This window comes from Arachis ipaensis, chromosome B4 (genome assembly GCF_059453495.1).
Source record: "Arachis ipaensis isolate K30076 ecotype BB chromosome B4, ASM5945349v1, whole genome shotgun sequence".
In the NCBI taxonomy this organism is placed as follows: Eukaryota; Viridiplantae; Streptophyta; class Magnoliopsida; order Fabales; family Fabaceae; genus Arachis; species Arachis ipaensis.
In genome coordinates this window covers 68,326,141-68,347,106 of record NC_142439.1, presented here as the reverse complement: position 1 = coordinate 68,347,106, position 20,966 = coordinate 68,326,141, and the positions used below count along the sequence as shown (strand labels likewise).

The window sequence follows — 20,966 nt, the reverse complement described above, 5'->3', positions numbered from 1 at the left end:
TGAATTCTGTATGAAATAGCATTAGAAATGAGTTGGGTTGGGCCCAAAGTGCTTCAGAAATCGCTGGGGGCGATTTCACTTTAGTGGCCCACGGACAGCATCGGCGCACACGCATACATGGCGCGTGCACGCCCCTGAGCGCAAAGCAATATATGGAAAATTTTATATCATTTCGAAGCCCCAGATGTTAGCTTTCCAACGCAATTAGAACCGCCTCATTTGGACCTCTGTAGCTCAAGTTATGGTCGTTTGAGTGCAAAGAGGTCAGGCTTGACAGCTTTACGGTTCCTTCATTTCTTCATGAGTTCTCCCACTTTGCATGCTTTTCTCCTCCCTTCTTCCATCCAATACTTGCCTTCTAAACCTGAAATCACATAACAAATATATCAAGTCATCGAATGGAATTGAAGTGGATTAAATTTAGCGGTTTTAAGGCCTAAAAAGCATGTTTTTACATTTAAGCATAAATCAAGGGAGAATTCCAAAATCATGCTATTTCATTGAATAAATGTGAGAAAAGGTGATAAAATCCCCCAAATTAAGCACAAGATAAACCACAAAATTGGGGTTTATCAAATCTCCCCACTCTTAAACCAAGCATGTCCTCATGCTAAGAATAAAGAAGGACAAGAAAAGGGGTATGAACATTTATTCAATGCAAAGAAACTATATAAACCTATCTACATGCATGCAACTAAATGCAAAATGCTTCTACCTACTTGGTTAAAAGTAAATCATTCCCCAAGAACACATATGAACAAGTAGGTCTAAGTAGTATGATGATTCATGAATCCTACCAATTTGAATATCAAAATGAAGTACAAATAGACTTGCAAGAAGAACACTCATGAAAGCCGGGAACAAAGAATTGAGCATCGAACCCTCACCGGATGTGTATCCGCTCTAGTAGCTCTAGTGTATAGGGTCGATCACTTAATTCTCTTCTACTCATACTTTCCAAGATTTGTTTTTCATCTAACAATCAACAATTATTCAATGCATGCGTACATTCATCATGAAGACTTATTCATAGGTTGTAATGGGGCTAGGGTCAAGGTAGGATGCATATGGTCAAGTGAGCTCGAAATTTGAATCTTTGATTAACCTAAGCTCTCACCAAACACATATAACAACCTATATAATTCTAATACACAACCTAGCTACCCATGATTCCCACTTTTTCACATACTCATGCATTCTCTTTAATTCACATTCCATATGCATTGATTTTTATTGAACTTTACTTTGGGACATTTTTGTCCCCTTTTTATTTCTTTTTTTCTTTTTTCTATATATATATATATATATATATATATATATATATATATATATATATATGTTTTTCTTTAAGACTACATGAGGATTGTATCTTGTTCAAGATACCCAACCCCCAGTCTCCCTCTGACAGAGTTGGTACCATTGTGCAACACATAGTGTTTCAGTCTTCCCTCTTAATGCAGAACTTTACAGAGCCCCCAGACACCAACTCTAAGTTTGGTGTTGGGCAACCATCATCAAGCACTGGGAAGGAAGGTACTAAGAAGAAGGTACCTAAAGGCTGGAGGGATAAGAAGATCCCAACTGAAGGCCTCTCACCTGGCATGAGAGTTATTTTCACCAAGAGTCTAGTCATTCCACATACAGTGAGTAGGATCTTGTCTCTAGAACATGTGGAGCTCATTCATGAGAGCACAAAAAGAAAGTTCACTGTAAGGGGTAAAGTTATGAGCCCATATCTACCTCCGCAATAGAGTTGTCAGTCAAGTTAATGACGGTAAATAAGCGCTTATTGGGAGGCAACCCAACTATTATCTTAATATTTTCATTTTCTTTTCATTTATTTTAAGTTTTATATTATAGTTTTTCTCTTGCTTTTGATGTTTGTGATCATATACAACACTTAGAACAATGACAGAGACACTCAGAAGTGAAAACAGAACACCCTGAAGAGATCCCCTTGCTGGCGTTGAATGCCAGGCAAAGGAGAAAGATGGGAGTTCAACGCCCTAGAGAAGCAGGAGCTGGTGTTGAATGCCAGCGAGGGAGCAATACTGGGCGTTTGATAAATCCCATTTTTAGGGTTTATCCTGTGCTTAATCTAGTGGATTTTATCCATTATTCTCACACTTATTCATACAATTCGCATGTTTTACGTTTTTCTTCCTGATTTTGTGCTATGATTGAAAACATGCTTCTTTGGCCTTATATTTGCTAATATTAATCCTCTCCTGTTACCATTCGATGCCGTGATATGTGCGTTAAGTGATTTCAGGGATTACAGGGCAGGAATGGCTTAGAAGATGGAAAGGAAGCATGCAAAAGTGGAAGGAATACAAGAAGTTGAAGGAAATGCTAAGCTGTCCAGCCTGACCTCTTCGCACTCAAACGGTCATAACTTGAGCTACAGAGGTCCAAATGAAGCGGTTTTAGTTGTGTTGGAAAGCAAACATCTAGGGCTTCGAAATGATATATAATTTATCATATCTGCTCTAAAGAAAAGTGATGCAAACGCGTGGTTTCACGCGCACATGTGGATCTGTGCAAATCAGCGACCTGCACGTGGCAAAATTCGCCCCCAGCGGTTTCTGGGCTGTTTCTGACCCAGTTTTCGGCACAAAAAGCACAGATTAGAGGCTATAAAGTAGGGAAATCCATTCATTCATAGATACAACTTTAATATTCACAATTTTTAGGTTTTAGATGTAGTTTCTAGAGAGAGAGGCTCTCTCCTCTCTCTTAGGATTTAGGATTAGGATTCCTCTTAAAGGTTAGGTTTACTTCTTTTTCATTCCAGGTTCAATGTTCCTTTACTTTAATTTCTCTTCTACTTTTATTTATTCTATTATTTTAGTTTGTTAATATGGGTTTATGAACTCCATGTTAGGATTGATTTTCTTATTTAATACATATTGAGGTATTTCAGATTTAAGATTGCTTTCTTCAAATTCATGTTATTGATGCTTCCAATTTAATTTAGATTTTTCCCCCTTTGCTTTGGTTGAGTAATTGGTGACACTTGAGTTATCAAACTCAGCTGTTGATTGAAAATTGGAATTTGCTGATTGATTTGGATCCCTCTAAAGCTAGTCTTTCCATAGGGAGTTGACTGGGACTTGAGGAAACAAATTGATTTGTCCACTTGACTTTCCATTATTTAGTAAGGGTTAACTAAGTGGGAGCAATAAACAATTCTCATCACACCTGATAAGGATAACTAGGATGGGATTTCCAGCTCTTATACCTTGCAAGGGTGTTCATGATAATTAATTTACTTTATTGCTAATTTATTTCCTTTTTCCCTATTTCAAAAACCCAAAAAGATACTTTTCCATAACTAATAATAAATCATACTTTCCTGCAATTTCTTGAGAGACGACCAGAGGTTTGAATACTTCGGTTATTTATTTTTATTGGGTTTGCTTTAATGACAAACAAGTTTTTGTACGAAAGGATTCTTTGTTGGTTTAGAAACTATGCTTTCAACGAGACTTTATTTGTAAAATTCTTTACTAGCAGAAATCCGTTCGTCAAAATGGCGCCATTGGCGGGGAATTGCAAACGTGTGCCTTATTATTGGTTATTGTAAATATTTGCTTTTAGGTTTCTTTGTTAGTGTTTCTAGTTTTAGGAGTTTATTTTCATTAATTTTTATTAATTTTTATTTTCTTTAGCTACTATGAATTCTCACCCCTCTGGTTTCAAGTTTGGTTCCAATGTTGTTGTAAGGAATGGAAACTATAATGAAAATAGGCATCAAGGTTGGAAGAATCAAAGATGGGAGGAGCCACAAGGATTTGATCAACCTTCTTGGTAACAACCCCCTCCAATGCGCTATAACCAACAACCATTCTGTGATGTATACCAAGACAATAGTTATGGTGGGCCTTTTTGTGACAACCAACCTCTACCAAATTACTATGGTCAAGAGCCATTCCGAGGTGATAGATATGGTAGACCACCTTGTAGTTACCAACAAGCCCCATCATATGCCTATGAACCACCTCCTCAACATAGCTTTGAACCACCATACTCACAAGCCAACCACAACCATTCACCTCCACATGACCCTAAACCTTATCCACCCTAATTCCAATCCAATTACCCCCAAGAACCACCACTTCCATATGCACCATGTTCATATCCATCAACCCAAGAATCACAGGCTCGCCTCAAGGAAACAGTAGATCAATTTCATGCAACCCTTCATCAACTGGAACAAGCAATAACTCAATTAGCTTCCCGACGTTTCGACACTCAAGGAACCCCCACAACTTCATGTGGAGAATCTAATGAAGAACGTAGCATGAAGGAAACACTAGAAACTCCAGTGGACAGTGAGCAGCATGACTTTGTATTGGAACAATTGGAGGAAGTCATAAACATTAAAGAGGAAGAAGTGGTCGAAGACTTAGGATATGCAGAACGTCCATGGGAAAGCCCAGTCATAGAGCCCCCTTCTAAGGAGTTTGAATGTGTTGTTGAGGAGGGTGTACAACCTCCAAGGCATGTCATGGTTGAAGACTTTGAAGGGGATGATCAAGAGATGGATTCAATCATTGATGAATTCTTATCTACATTTGAATCCTCTCCCATTGGACTTGACGTCGAGATTAAAGAGGAAGAAGCACAACCTCCCATGCCCTTGGTGAACAATGAAGAAGAGATCGAATTGGAAGAAGGTTACCAAGAGGAAGAGGTTGAAATTAAAGAAGCTTGCAAGGAGGTAGAAGTTGTCAAGAAAGAGCTCAAGGGAATGGAGCTGGAAATCACCTTGCCAAAGTTGTTGGAGACCTCTCCCCCAAAGCCATCACCGTCCATTCCTTCATTCAAGTGGGTAAATCTTTCATCTCTAAGCTTAATTAGCCCACTTGAATATGCTTTGCTTGAGATGGATGGGCAACTTAAAGCTCTTTGTGGCTATAAGAGTAAGAGGGAGATGGTTAGTGGCAAGAGTTGTCATGCAAGGTTCAATATGGTTGCATGCTCCAAATTGAAGTATAAGGGTTGGTATAATTATCAATTGAATGGGTCTAGGAAATTGTTTGGATGTCTCCGTAGGAATTTCGACTGTTCACCACCCAAGTGGAAAAATGATGATCAACAAAAAGACGGGTGCAAAAGCAAGGTTTGGGACCACAGAATTCATTCTGGCAATCAACACTCTTGGGGCCTTGTCACTTGCTTTAACTTGCTTGAAGGATTTATGTAACTAGTGTGGGATCCCGGAGGATATTGGAATTGCAAACATTGGTAGGGATTCCTGGATGAGTTCAAGCACAAGCAACCCCACGTGTACGCGTACCTCATGCGTATGCGTCCCCTGCAGAAAGTTCAACCCACGCGTAAGCGTCAGCGACGCATACGCGTGGGGATGAAAATCGGCGTAAAGAGCACCTGAACAGAGAGTTGTGCTGCCCTTGCGATGGAACTGTGCTAGAGGCACAAAAATCATTCCACGCAAGCGCGTCCCTGATGCGTGCACGTCATTTTGCTTCCAGACCACCCATACAAACGCGTGGGCGACGCTTATGCGTCGAAACGGCCAACTCAGTTTCCACGCGTACGCATGAAGCACGCGTACGCGTCGTGCCCTGTTTCTAAATTCCTACTTTTTTCTTCTCTCTTTTCTCCTTCTTTCTTTCTCCTTTCTTTCTTTCTTTTTTTCTTCATCTCTTTAGCTTCTCATCTTTCTTCACTTTCATTCTATTTTTACTTAATTTATTTGCATACTTTCATTCATTGCATTTTAATTTTTTGCATATTTTTATTTTCTTTTCTAAGTTTATTATTTTTTTTCTTTTGGTGTTAAATGTCCTTATTCAATTGTTACATCTTTTCTCGCATTACTCTGGTGCTTCATGACTTATTCTGTTCTGATTGGGTGATTTTATTTCAGCCAATGCTAATCTTTTATGATACTTGTATTCCTTTTGCATTGACATGAGTTTATATTGTCTTTCATTACCCACACTCCTCCCCTTTGTTGAAAATTTTGCACCACTGGTATGCCATGTGCTTCTATTGTTTTCTCACTTGCATGTTGTAGCTACCATGTAATTAAGACTCTTATTATTTGGAATTAACATCCATATTTTATTTGTTTTCTATCTTTATTTCTGGTTTACTTTTCTTCTTTTCCTCTTCTTTCAAGATGGCCACCGGAAAAGGAAAGGAAAAGAACTTCTATATGGGGCGACATCATGAACTTCTACTTCCTCTCCAATCATGATACTATGAATCATTATAGCCCGGTCTACAGTAACTTCAGACCGATTGCTATAGAAATGATAGAGCGTTGGATAAACTCTAGCCATCCCCTAGCAACAGGTGTGAGGTTAGGCCTTCTCAATTGAACCGGCTTGCCTCTTGAGTCTCTCTTCCATTGAGCTCCTTTCACATAGATGTCCATGAGGACTTAGTCCAACCTTTGATCAAAGTTGACTCTTCTAGTGAAAGGATGAGGATCTCCTCTCATTATTGGCAAGTTGAATGCCAACCTTATAGTTTTCAGACTGAAATCCAAGTATTTCTCCCGAACCATTGTGAGCCAATTCTTTTGGTTCGGGTTCACACTTTGGTCATGGTTCCTAGTGATCTATGCATTAACATAGAACTCTTGAACCATTAAGATTCCGACTTATTGGATGGGGTTGGTGAGAGTTTCCCAACTTCTTCTTTGAATCCCACGTCGGATCTCTGGATATTCACTCTTTTTGAGCATGAAGGGGACCTCGGGGATCACCTTTTTCTTGGCCACAACTTCATAGAAGTGGTCTTGATGGACCTTTGAGATGAATCTCTCCATCTCCCATGACTCAGAGGTGGAAGCAATTGCCTTCCCTTTCCTCTTTCTAGAGGTTTTTCCAGCCTTAGGTGCCATTAATGATTATGAAAAACAAAAAGCAGAGCTTTTTCCCACACCAAACTTAAAATGTTTGCTTGTCCACGAGCAAAAGAAGGAAGAAATGAGGAGAAGAAGAAGAAATGGAGGAGATGAAGGGGAGGAGTGGATTCGGACAAAGGGGGTTTAAGTGTGTATGATGTGTGGAATTGAAGGTGGTAAGTGGTGCAAGAAATCGTGATCGTTAATTCCTTGGTAACGGCGCTGAAAACTTAATACGCACGTTCATAATCTTAGTTCTTCTTCACAACTTCGCACAACTAACCAGCAAGTGCACTGGGTCGTTGAAGAACCGAAGATTGATGGTTTAGAAGTTATAGTAAACTCTCGTTGTAAGTATAGTTACTAAACCAAGCAATCAACCTTTCTTACAAACGTTTCGGTTGTCACAAGTAACAAACCCTTTTTAAAATTGATAACCGAGTATTTAAACCTCGGGTCGTCTTCTCAAGGAATTGCAGGGAGGTGTTCTTATTATTGGTTATGACTCTTGTAAATTGGAGGTTTTGAAAGTAAGGAAGAAGTATGTTAAATGATAAGTAAAATAAAATAGTAATAATAAAATAAACTCTTGGCAAGGTATTAGAACTGGAAGTCCTATCCTTATCAATTGTGATGAGAATTGGATTTTAATTCCACTTTGTTAACCTCTAACTATGAAGGTAAATTAAGTGGATTAATTAGCTTAATCCTCTGGTCCTAGTCAATTCCTATGGAAAGACTAGAGTTATTGGAGCAACTTCCAATTTCAACCACTGCTTTATTTGACAGCTCAAGCGTTACCAATTACTTAACCAAAGCCAAAAGGGAAAATTCTAAATTAAATTAAAAGCATTCATAAATCTAAAATACATCAAATTGCATTTAAACATAAAAGAAAGTCCTAACATGGAAAGATTTATGAATCAAATGGGCAACATAAGTGATTAACAAATAAAAGTATTAGAGTATTTAAAAGTAGAAGAGAAATATAAATTGAAGAACATTGAACCTGAAATTGAGAAATAACCATAAACTGAGAGGAATCCTAATTCTAAAAATCTAAATCCTGAATCCTAAGAGAGAGGAGAGAACCGCTCTCTCTCTAAAAACTACATCTAAAACTAAAATTGTGAATTATGAAAAGCATGATCATGAATGGATGCATTCTCCCACTTTATAGCCTCTAATCTGTGTGTTCTGGACTGAAACCTGGGTCAAAAATAGCCCAGAAATTGCCCCCAGCATTTTTTGGTACGTACTGATCACGGGAAAGTGACGCGAAGGCGTCATCCATGCGTTCGCGCGGATTGAAGTTCGTAGATGCGACGCGGGCACGTCATTCACGCATTCGCGTCATCTAACTTCGAGGCAGCTATAGCAAATTATATATCAAATCGAAGCCCCAGACGTTAGCTTTCCAACGCAACTAGAACCGCATCATTTGGATCTCTGTAGCTCAAGTTATGACCGTTTGAGTGCAGAGAGGTCAGGCTGGATAGCTTTGCAGTTCCTTCAACTTCTTGTATTCCTTCCACTTTTGCATGCTTCCTTTCCATCCTCTAAGCCATTCCTGCCCTGTAATCTCTGAAAACACTTAACACACATATCACGGTATCTAATGGTGATAAGAGAGGATTAATATCAGCAAATATAAGACCAAAGAAGCATGTTTTTAATCATAGCACAAAATAAGGAAGGAAAACGTAAAAGATGCAATTAGTATGAATAAATGGATAAAGAGTTGATAAAAACCACTCAATTGAGCATAAGATAAATCATAAAATAGTGGTTTATCAAGCTCCCCACACTTAAACATTAGCATGTCCTCATGCTAAGCTCAAGAGAAGCTATAAAGAATGAAGAGGAGTGGTAGAATGTATGAAATACAACCTATCTATATGAATGCAACTACATGCAAAATGTTTCTACCTACTTGGTTAAAAGTAAATCAAATTCTCCAAGAATATACATAAATCAGATTTCACTAATTCAAATTATACAATAAAAGACAAGTAAACTTGTAAGAAAATAGCTCATGAAAGCAGGTATCGACCTCCCCACACTTAAAGATTGCACCGTCCTTGGTGCATGCTGAGATGTGCAGGTGGATGGGTTGTTCCAACTGATGCTTTCCTTCAAGGATTGTGCAGATGTACTTGTTTGTCTCCCCTTTTAGAAGTTTCTCCCTTTTTCCGTCTTCGGTGGCCAGTCTGAAAAAAGAGAAAAAGAAGAACAGTAATACCCAGAAGTAAAGATAAGAAAATAAATAAAGTATGGGTGGGTTAATGCCAATTGATAAGGGTCTTATTTACATGAAAGCTTCAACATGTATGTGAGAAAATAATAGAAGCCATGGCATACCAGTGGTACAGAATTTGCAACAAAGGGGAGGAGTGTGGGCAATAAAAATATCAATATAAGTACATGTCAATGCAAATGAAGTGCAAGTATCATAAAAGATTGGCATTGGCAGATAATTAATATCATTCCACAGTGTAAAACAAGTCACTAAGCACAAAAATAATTTCAAGAAAAGATGCAACAATTAAATAAGAAAATTTTAACACCAATGGTAAAATAAGAAATTTAGAAAAGAAAAATAAAAATATGCACAAAATTAAAATACAATGAATGAGATATGCAAATAAATTAAGGAAAATAGAATGAAGGTGAAAAGGGATGAGAAGTGAAAGAGATAAAATAACAAAGGAAGAAGGAAGAAGAAAAGATAGAAAATAAATTAGGATTAGAAAAGAAAAGATAAGATAATTGGCGCTGATCTGGATAAGTTGTGCGGCGCAGGCGACGCAGACGCGTGGGTGACGCGGTCGCGTGGTGCGCGATAAGGTCAGGTCACGTGATCACGTGACTCGATTTGTGCTAGTGGCATGAGTGCAGCCTCGCATTCGCAAAACTCTCTGTTTGAAATGCATTTTTGCCAAAAATCTGGGTGACGCGGTCGCATGGTTGACGTGATCGCGTGGATGGCCTTTCTTTTAAAATGACGCAGCCGCGTGAGGCACGCAGTCGCGTGGTAGGGCTTGGGCTTCCAGCACGAGTCCAGCCCAATTCCAGCTCAACTTTTGGCCATACACCCTTTTTACGTCGATTTACAGGGCCACGCAGTCGCGTGGGTGACGCGGACGCGTGGGAAAGCTATTTTTCAAATGACGCGGCCGCATCAGCGATGCGGTCATGTGGATCAATTTGTGCTAAAGGCACGCCTTCAGCCATGCTTTCGCGTGACTCTCTATTCAATCTCTTGTCTTCCCAACGCACTAGTGACGCGGACGCGTCAGCGACGCTGTCGCGTCGCGTGCGTTTTTTTTTTTTTTAAATAATGCAGTATGTAGAATGCAATGCTAATATGAATGTTATGCAAAACTCCAGGTTCAATACAATAAAATAAAATAAAATTTGAAAACAAATAAGACTAAATAAAAATGAAAAAGGAATGATCATACCATGGTAGGTTGTCTCCCACTAGCACTTTTAGTTAAAGTCCTTAAGTTGGACATTTGGTGAGCTTCCTGTTATGGTGGCTTGTGCTTGAACTCATCCAGGAATCTCCACCAATGTTTGTATCTCCAGTAACCTCCGGGATCCCAAACTAGGCATGTAAAGCCCTTGAGCAATTTTAAACAGGTTCTCAGGCTTCCAGTATGCTGAATGTCAGAACAGACTCCAGGATCCCAAACTTTTCTTTTACACCCGTCTTGGTGTTGATCATCATGATTCCATCCGGGTGGCAAGCAATCTGAATTCTCACTAAAGTGGCCAACCAACTTCCTAGACCCATTCAGTTGAGCTTTACACCAACCTTTGCATTTAAACTTTGAATATGCAACCATATTGAACCTTGCTTGACAACTCCAACCACTGACCATCTTCCTCTTACTCTTAATGCCACAAAGAGCACTAAGTTGACCATCCGTCTCTAGTAGAACATATTCAAGTGGAATTAGAAAGCTAAGGGATATGAATTTTACCCACTTGAATGTTGTGAAGGATGATGGCAACTTAGGGGGAGGGGTCTCCAATAACTTTGGCAAGGTGATTTCAAGTTTCACTCCCTTGTGCTCTTTGACAACTTCCACCTCTTTGCAAACTTCTTTAATTTCAACCTCTTCCTCTTGGTAGCTTTCTTTCAATTCAATCTCTTCTTCATTACTTACCAAGGGCATGGAAGGCTGTGCTTCTTCTTCTTAAATCTCCATCTCTTGATCAACCTCTACAAAGTCTTCAACCATGATCTGCCTTGGAGGTTGTACGCTCTCCTCAACATCAACATCAACATCAAACACCGTGGAAGGAGGCTCTGTGACTGGACTTTCCAATGGAGGTACAGCATCTCTTAAGTTTGCAACCACTTCTTCCTTTTTAATAATTGCTGCTTTGTCCAATTGTTTAAGTATAAAATCATACTCATCCTCGATGATTTTCTTTCCATGACAACTCCTTTCAACTACTCCTTCATCTTCAAGGGTCTCTCCTACCTTTACCCGTAGGGCCTCCGATAGCTCTTTATGAAGTATGGATTCGCGAAGATGATTCCTTCTTTCCTGTTCCATATTAATAGCATAATTGGTATTATCTTGCTCTTGGATTGATGGATGTGGGTGCTCTTCCATGGAGGGTGGTGATGGGATGAAAAGATCATTATGTGGTTGAAAAGGAAGTGCACTAGAGCTTGAAGGTTGAATATTGGAGGTAGAGGGCTGGTTCATGCGGGATATAAGATTTTGGAGTGTAGAGGTGAGACCAATGATGTTAGAGATGAGTGTATTATTATCCAATGGAGGTTGGGGTGGATCCATGTATGGCTCATTCGGTTCATAGGGTGGTTGGTATGGTGGATGTGGGTTAGGGTCATATGGAGGTAAATGGTGTAAAGGGGCTTGTGAGTTTAGTGGTCTAAAGTCATGTTGAGGAGAGGGTTTATAGGCATATGGTGGTGGTTGTTGATAGTCCATTGGAGGTGGTTGTTGCCATAAGGGTTGATCAAATCCTTGTGGCTCCTCCCATCTTTGAGTGTTCCAACCTTGATGCCTGTTCTCATTGTAATTTCCTCTTCCTGCAATATAATTGTAACCGGACTCATAGCAAAAGGGGTGAGAGTTCATAGTAGCAAATAAAAATTAAAAACGAAAATAAAAACAAAATTTAAATTAAAAGGTTATTTAAATTTTGAATTTGAAAATTAAATTTTGAATTTTGAATTTTAAATTTTGAAATTTGGAATTTTGAAATTTGAAATTTTAAATCTGAAATTTGAATTTTTGAATATTAAATTTTGAAATTTGATTTTTTTTTTTTTTGGAATAAGATAAGATAAGATTTTTGAAAAAGATATGATTTTTGAAATTTTAAATTTTGAAATTTGAAATTTGAATTTTTAATTTTTAAATTTGAATTTTGAATTTTAAATTTTTAAATTTGAATTTTGAAAATCGAAATTTGAAATTTGAAATTTGGGTTTTAAATTTTGAATTTTTGAAGTTAATGAGGAAAGAGAAAAACAATAAAATGAAACCAAACTGAAAATTTTTAGATCAAAACGAAGAAAACAACTAAGAACAACTTGAAGGTCAAGATGAACACGGAGAACAACTTGAAGATCAAGATGAACACCAAGAAAAAAAAATTTTTTTTTTTTGAAAAATTTTTAATAACTAAATAAAAACCAATAACCTCTCAATTTACGAAAAGGCAAAAATAAAAACAAAAATAAAAACAAATAAACAAGCAAAAAGCAAATATTTACAATAACCAATAATAAGGCACACGTTTGCAATTCCCCGGCAACGGCGCCATTTTGAAGAACCGAAGATTGATGGTTTAGAAGTTATAGTAAACTCTCGTTGTAAGTATAGTTACTAAACCAAGAAATCAACCTTTCTTACAAACATTTTGGTTGTCACAAGTAACAAACCCTTTTTAAAATTAATAACCGAGTATTTAAACGTCGGGTCGTCTTCTCAAGGAATTGCAGGGAGGTGTTCTTATTATTGGTTATGACTCTTGTAAATTGGGGGTTTTGAAAGTAAGGAAGAAATATGTTAAATGATAAGTAAAATAAAATAGTAATAATAAAATAAACTCTTGGCAAGGTATTAGAACTGGAAGTCCTATCCTTATCAATTGTGATGAGAATTGGATTTTAATCCCACTTTGTTAACCTCTAACTATGAAGGTAAATCAAGTGGATTAATTAGCTTAATCCTCAGGTCCTAGTCAATTCCTATGGAAAGTCTAGAGTTATTGGAGCAACTTCCAATTTCAACCACTGCTTTATTTGACAGCTCAAGCGTTACCAATTACTAAACCAAAGCCAAAAGGGAAAATTCTAAATTAAATTAAAAGCATTCATAAATCTGAAACACATCAAATTGCATTTAAACATAAAAGGAAGTCCTAACATGGAAAGATTTATGAATCAAATGGGCAACATAAGTGATTAACAAATAAAAGTATTAGAGTATCTAAAAGTAGAAGAGAAATATAAATTAAAGAACATTAAACCTGAAATTGAGAAATAACCATAAACTGAGAGGAATCCTAATTCTAAAAATCTAAATCCTGAATCCTAAGAGAGAGGAGAGAACCTCTCTCTCTAAAAACTACATCTAAAACTAAAATTGTGAATTATGAAAAGCATGATCATGAATGGATGCATTCCCCCACTTTATAGCCTCTAATTTGTGTGTTCTGGGCTGAAAACTGGGTCAAAAATAGTCCAGAAATCGCCCCCAGCATTTTCTGGTACGTACTGGTCGCGGGAAAGTGACGCGGAGGCGTCATCCACGCGTTCGCGTGGATTGAAGTTCGCAGATGCGACACAGGCGCGTCATTCACGCGTTTGCATCGTCTAACTTCAGGGCAGCTATGGCAAATTATATATCAAATCGAAGCCCCAGATGTTAGCTTTCCAACGCAACTAGAACCGCATCATTTGGACCTCAGTAGCTTAAGTTATGACCGTTTGAGTGCAGAGAGGTCAGGCTGGACAGCTTTACAGTTCCTTCAACTTCTTGTATTCCTTCCACTTTTGCATGCTTCCTTTCCATCCTCTAAGCCATTCCTACCCTGTAATCTCTGAAAACACTTAACACACATATCACGGCATCTAATGGTGATAAGAGAGGATTAATATCAGCAAATATAAGACCAAAGAAGCATGTTTTTAATCATAGCACAAAATCAGGAAGGAAAACGTAAAACATGCAATTAGTATGAATAAATGGGTAAAGAGTTTATAAAAACCACTCAATTGAGCACAAGATAAACCATAAAATAGTGGTTTATCAGTCGTCCAAGTAATAAACCTTACGTGAGTAAGGGTCGATCCCACGGAGATTGTCAGCTTGAAGCAAGCTATGGTCACCTTGTAAATCTCAGTCAGGCGGATTCAAATGGTTATGGTGAATTGATAATTAAAATATAAAATAGAATAGAAATACTTATGTAATTCATTGGTGAGAATTTCAGATAAGCGTATAGAGATGCTTTTGTTCCTCCTGAACCTCTGCTTTCTTGCTGTCTTCATCCAATCATTCCTACTCATTTTCATGGCAAGCTTTATGTAGGGCATTACCGTTGTCAATGGCTACTTCCCATCCTCTCAATGAAAATGGTCCAAGATGCGCTGTCACCGCACGGCTAATCATCTGTCGGTTCTCGATCATACTGGAATAGGATTCGGTAATCCTTTTACGTCTGTCACTACGTCCAGCACTCGCGAGTTTGAAGCTCGTCACAGCCATCCCTTCCCAGATCCTACTCGGAATACTACAGACAAGGTTTAGATTTTTCGGATCTCAAGAATGGCTGCCAATAATTCTAGCCTATACCACGAAGACTCTGATCGTAGATCAGGAGGCTAAGAGATACACATTAAAGCTTGTTTGCATGTAGAACGGGAGTGGTTGTCAGGCACACGTTCATAGGTGAGAATGGTGATGAGCATCACATAATCATCACATTCATCATGTTCTTGTGTGCGAATGAATATCTTAGAGAAGAAATAAGCTTGAGTTGAATAGAAAAACAATAGTACTTTGCATTAATTCAAGAGGAATAGCAGAGCTCCACACCTTAATCTATGGTGTATAGAAATTCTACCGTTGAAAATACATAAGAATAAGGTCCAGGCATGGCCGAATGGCCAGCCTCCCCAAATGGCATATGAATTCAAAAATAGGAAAAAAGACCCCTAGTACAATAGTAAAAAGTTCTATTTATGATAAACTAGTTACTAGGGTTTACAGAGATAAGTAAATGATGTAGAAATCCACTTCCGGACCCACTTGGTGTGTTCTTGGGCTGAGCATTGAAGCTTTCACGTGTAGAGACTTCTTTTGGAGTTGAACGCCAGTTTGTAACCTGTCTCTGGCGTTTAACTCTAGAATAGGGCAGAGAGCTGGCGTTGAACGCCAGTTTGCGTCATCTAAACTCGGGAAAAGTATGGACTATTATATATTGCTGGAAAGCCCTGGATGTCTACTTTCCAACGCAATTGAGAGCACACCATTTGAACTCCTGTAGCTCCAGAAAATCCACTTTGAATACAGGGAGGTCAGAATCCAACAGCATCTGCAGTCCTTCTTCAGCCTCTGAATCTGATTTTTGCTCAAGTCCCTCAATTTCAGCCAGAAATTACCTGAAATCACAGAAAAACACACAAACTCATAGTAAAGTCCAGAAATGTGATTTTTCTTTAAAAACTAATAAAAATATACTAAAAACTAACTAAATCATACTAAAAACTATGTAAAAACAATGCCAAAAAGCGTATAAATTATCCGCTCATCACAACACCAAACTTAAATTGTTGCTTGTTCCCAAGCAACTGAAAATCAAATAGGATAAAAAGAAGAGAATATACTATAAATTCCAAATATCAATGAAACTTAGCTCCAATTAGATTAGCAGGACTAGTAGCTTTTTGCCTCTGAACAGTTTTGGCATCTCACTCTATCCTTTGAAGTTCAGAATGATTGGCATCTATAGGAACTCAGAATTCAGATAGTGTTATTGATTCTCCTAGTTCAGTATGTTGATTCTTGAACACAGCTACTTTATGAGTCTTGGTCGTGGCCCTAAGCACTTTGTTTTCCAGTATTACCACCGGATACATAAATGCCACAGACACATAACTGGTGAACCTTTTCAGATTGTGACTCAGCTTTGCTAGAGTCCCCAATTAGAGGTGTCCAGGGTTCTTAAGCACACTCTTCTTTTTGCTTTGGACCTCCACTTTAACCGCTCAGTCTCAAGTTTTCACTTGACACCTTCACGCCACAAGCACATGGTTAGGGACAGCTTGGTTTAGCCGCTTAGGCCAGTATTTTATTCCTTTTGGGCCCTCCTATCCACTGATGCTCAAAGCCTTGGATCCTTTTTATTACCCTTGCCTTTTGGTTTTAAGGGCTATTGGCTTTTTGCTCTTGCCTTTTGGTTTAAAGAGCTTTTGGCTTTTTCTGCTAGCTTTTTCTTTTTCTTTCTCTCTTTTTTTTCGCCATTTTTCTTTTCTTTTTTTTTCGCAAGCTTTTGTATTCACTGCTTTTTCTTGCTTCAAGAATCAATTTTATGATTTTTCAGATTATCAATAACATTTCTCCTTTTTCATCATTCTTTCAAGAGCCAACATATTTAACATTCATAAACAACAATATCAAAAGACATATGCACTGTTCAAGCATTCATTCAGAAAACAAAAAGTATTGTCACCACATCAAAATATGTAAACTAATTTCAAGGATGAATTCGAAATTCATGTACTTCTTGTTCTTTTGTTTTTAGAACTGTTTTCATTTAAGAGAGGTGATGGATTCATAGGACATTCATAGCTTTAAGACATAGACACTTAGACACTAATGATCATATAGTAAAGACACAAACATAAACAAAACATAAAGCATAGTAAATGAAAAACAGGAAAATAAGAACAAGGAGATTAAGGAACGGGTCCACCTTAGTGAGGGTGGCGTCTTCCTCTTCTTGAAGAACCAATGGTGCTCTTGGGCTCCTTTATATCTCTTCCTTGCCTTTGTTGCTCCTCCCTCATAGCTCTTTGATCTTCTCTAATCTCATGGAGAATGATGGAATGCTCTTGGTGCTCCACCCTTAGTTGTCCCATGTTGGAACTTAATTCTCCTAGGGAGGTGTTAATTTGCTCCCAATAGTTTTGTGGAGGGAAGTGCATCCCTTGAGGCATCTCAGGGATTTCATGGTGAGGAATTTCCTCATGCTCTTGTTGAGGTCCATGATCTCTTGTTTGCTCCATCCTTTTCTTAGTGATGGGCTTATCCTCATCAATGAGGATGTCTCCCTCTATGTCAATTCCAGCCGAATTACAGAGGTGGTAAATGAGGTGAGGAAAGGCTAACCTTGCTAAAGTGGAAGACTTGTCAGCCACCTTATAGAGTTCTTGAGGTATAATCTCATGAACTTCCACTTCCTTCCCAATCATGATACTATGGATCATGATGGCCCGGTCTATAGTAACTTCAGACCGGTTGCTAGTAGGAATGATTGAGCGTTGAATGAACTCCAACCATCCTCTAGCTACAGGCTTAAGGTCCAGTCTTCTCAATTGAACTGACTTGCCTCTTGAGTCAACTTTCTATTGAGCTCCTTCCACACATATGTCCATGAGGACTTGGTCCAACCTTTGATCAATGTTGACCCTTCTAGTGTAGGGGCATCCGTTTTCTTGCATCATTGGCAAGTTGAACGCCAACCTTACATTTTCTGGACTAAAATCTAAGTATTTCCCCCGAACTATTGTAAGCCAATTCTTTGGATTTGGGTTCACACTTTGATCATGGTTCCTAGTGATCCATGCGTTTGTATAGAACTCTTGAACCATTAAGATCCTGACTTGTTGAATGGGGTTGGTGAGAACTTCCCAACCTCTTCTTCGGATCTCATGTCGGATCTCCGGATACTCATTCTTTTTGAGCTTGAAAGGAACCTCAGGGATCACTTTCTTCTTGGCCACAACTTTATAGAAGTGGTCTTGATGGACCTTTGAGATGAATCTCTCCATCTCCCATGACTCAGAGGTGGAGGCAATTGCCTTCCCTTTCCTCTTTCTTGAGGTTTCTCTGGCCTTAGGTGCCATTAATGGTTATGGAAAAATAAAAAGCAATGCTTTTACCATACCAAACTTAAAATGTTTGCTCGCCCTCGAGCAAAAGAAGAAAGAAAGAAGGAGAAGAAGAAAAAAATGGAGGAGAGGGAGAAAGGTGTGTATTCGGCCAAGGGGAAGAAGAAAGGGTTGTGTTGTGTGAACATGAAGAAGGAATGACGGGTTTATATAGGAGGGAGGGGAGGTTTAGGATTCGGTCATGGGGTTGGGTTTGGGTGGGAAATGAATTTGAATATTGGAGGTAGGTGGGGTTTATGGGGAAGGGTGGATGGATGTGAGTGGTTAAGGGTATTTGGGGAAGAGGTATGGAGGTGATTGGTGAAGGGTAGGTGGGGAAGAGTGTTATGAAAAAGGTGTGAGAGAGGTGGGGTAGGTGGGGATCATGTGGGGTCCACAGATCCTGTGGGGGATCCTGTGGGGTCCACAGATCCTGAGGGGTCAAAGACTTAGCATCCTTGCTCCAATTAGGCATGCAAAACGCCCTTTGTATGCAATACTGGCGTTTAACGCCAGACTGATGCCTGTTTTTGGCGTTAAACGCCCAAATGTAGCCTGTTTCTGGCATTTAACGCCAGGTTAATGCTTGTTTTCTGGCATTTAAACGCCAGAATGCTCTTCCTCCAGGGTGTGCTGTTTTTAATGTTGTTTTTCATTCTGTTTTTGATTTTTCAGTAGTTTTTGTGACTTCACATGATCATCAACCTAAAGAAAATATAAAATAGAAATGGAAAATAATTAAATATAGTTAAATAACATTGGGTTGCCTCCCAACAAGCGCTTCTTTAATGTCAATAGCTTGACAGTGAGCTCTCATGGAGCCTCACAGATATTCAGAGCATTGTTGGGAGCTCCCAACACCAAACTTAGAGTTTGAATGTGGAGGTTCAACACCAAACTTAGAGTTTGGTTGTGGCCTCTCAACACCAAACTTAGAGTTTGACTGTGGGGGCTTTGGTTGATTCTGCAGTGAGAGAAGCTTTTCATGCTTCCTCTCCATGATTACAGAAGGAGAACCTTGAGTTTTAAATACAAGGTAGTCCTCATTCAGTTGAAGGACCAACTCTCCTCTGTCCACATCAATCACAGCTCTTGCTGTGGCTAGGAAGGGTCTTCCAAGGATGATGGATTCATCCTCATCCTTCCCAGTGTCTAGGATTATGAAATCAGCAGGGATGTAAAGGCCTTCAACCTTTACTAGCACGTCCTCTACTAGCCCATAAGCCTATTTTCTTGAGTTATCTGCCATCTCTAATGAGATTCTGGCAGCTTGTACCTCAAAGATTCCAAGTTTCTCCATTACAGAGAGTGGCTTAAGGTTAATGCCTGACCCTAGGTCACACAGAGCCTTCTCAAAGGTTATGGTGCCTATGGTACAGGGTATTAAGAATTTACCAGGATCCTGTTTCTTTTGAGGTAATTTCTGCCTATCCAATGCATTCAGTTCATTAGTGAGCAAGGAAGGTTCATCTTCCCAAGTCTCATTACCAAATAATTTGGCATTCAGCTTCATGATTGCACCAAGGTATTTAGTAACTTGCTCTTCAGTAATGTCTTCATCCTCTTCAAAGGATGAATACTCATCAGAGCTCATGAAGGGCAAAAAGAGGTTCAATGGAATCTCTATGGTCTCTAGATGAGCCTCAGATTCCTTTGGTTCCTCAAAGGAAAACTCCTTATAGGTCAATGGACGTCCCAGGAGGTCTTCCTCACTAGGATTCACGTCCTTCTCCTCCTTTCTGGGTTCGGCCACACCAAGTAAGGTAATGGCTTTGCACTCTTTTTTTGGATTCTCTTCTGTATTGCTTGGGAGAGTACTAGGAGGAGTTTCAGTGACCCTTTTACTCAGCTGGCCCACTTGTGCCTCCAGATTTCTAATGGAGGACCTTGTTTTATTCATGAAACTTAGAATGGCTTTAGATAGATCAGAGACTATATTTGCTAAGCTAGATGGACTCTGCTCAGAATTCTATGTCTGTTGCTGAGTGGATGATGGAAAAGGCTTGCTATTGCTAAACCTGTTTCTTCTACCATTATTAAAGCCTTGTTGAGCCTTTTGTTGATCCTTCCATGAGAAATTTGAATGATTTCTCCATGAGGGATTATAGGTATTTCCATAGGGTTCCCCCATGTAATTCACCTCTGCTATTGTAGGGTTCTCAGGATCATAAGCTTTTTCTTCAGAAGATGCCTCTTGAGTACTGTTGGATACAGCTTGCAATCCATTCAGACTCTGAGAAATCATATTGACTTGCTGAGTCAATATTTTATTCTGAGCCAATATGACATTCAGAGTATCAATTTCAAGAACTCCCTTCCTCTGAGGTGTCCCATTACTCACAGGATTCCTTTCAGAAGTGTACATGAACTGGTTATTTGTAATCATGTCAATGAGTTCCTGAGCTTCTGCAGGTGTTTTCTTTAGGTGAATGGATCCACCTGTAGAAAGGTCCAATAACATCTTAGATAATTCAGACAGACCATCATAGAATATATCCAGGATGGTCCATTCTGAAAGCATGTTAGAAGGACACTTTTTAGTCAGTTGCTTGTATCTCTCTCAAGCTTCATAGAGGGATTCACCTTCTTTCTGTTTGAAGGTTTGAACATCCACTCTAAGCTTGCTAAGCTTTTGAGGAGGAAAGAACTTGGCTAAGAAAGCCGTGACCAGCTTATCCCAAGAGTTCAGGCTATCTTTAGGTTGAGAGTCCAACCATATTCTAGCTCTGTCTCTTACAGCAAATGGGAAAAGTATAAGCCTGTAGACCTCGGGATTAACCCCACTGGTCTTAACAGTATCACAGATTTGCAAGAATTCAGTTAAGAACTGAAAAGGATCTTCTGATGGAAGTCCATAAAACTTGCAATTCTATTGCATCAGAGAAACTAATTGAGGCTTTAGCTCAAAATTGTTTGCTACAATGGCAGGGATTG

The 20,966-nt window shown here is 38.9% G+C and overlaps 1 non-coding gene across 1 annotated transcript; it reads left to right on the top strand.

Moving 5' to 3' along the window:
* The first annotated feature begins 20,547 nt into the window (after positions 1-20,547).
* Positions 20,548-20,655, top strand: LOC148567803 (small nucleolar RNA R71). Its single transcript, XR_015881976.1, has one exon. It is a non-coding gene; the product is annotated as a small nucleolar RNA R71 (small nucleolar RNA).
* Positions 20,656-20,966: the final 311 nt, after the last annotated feature.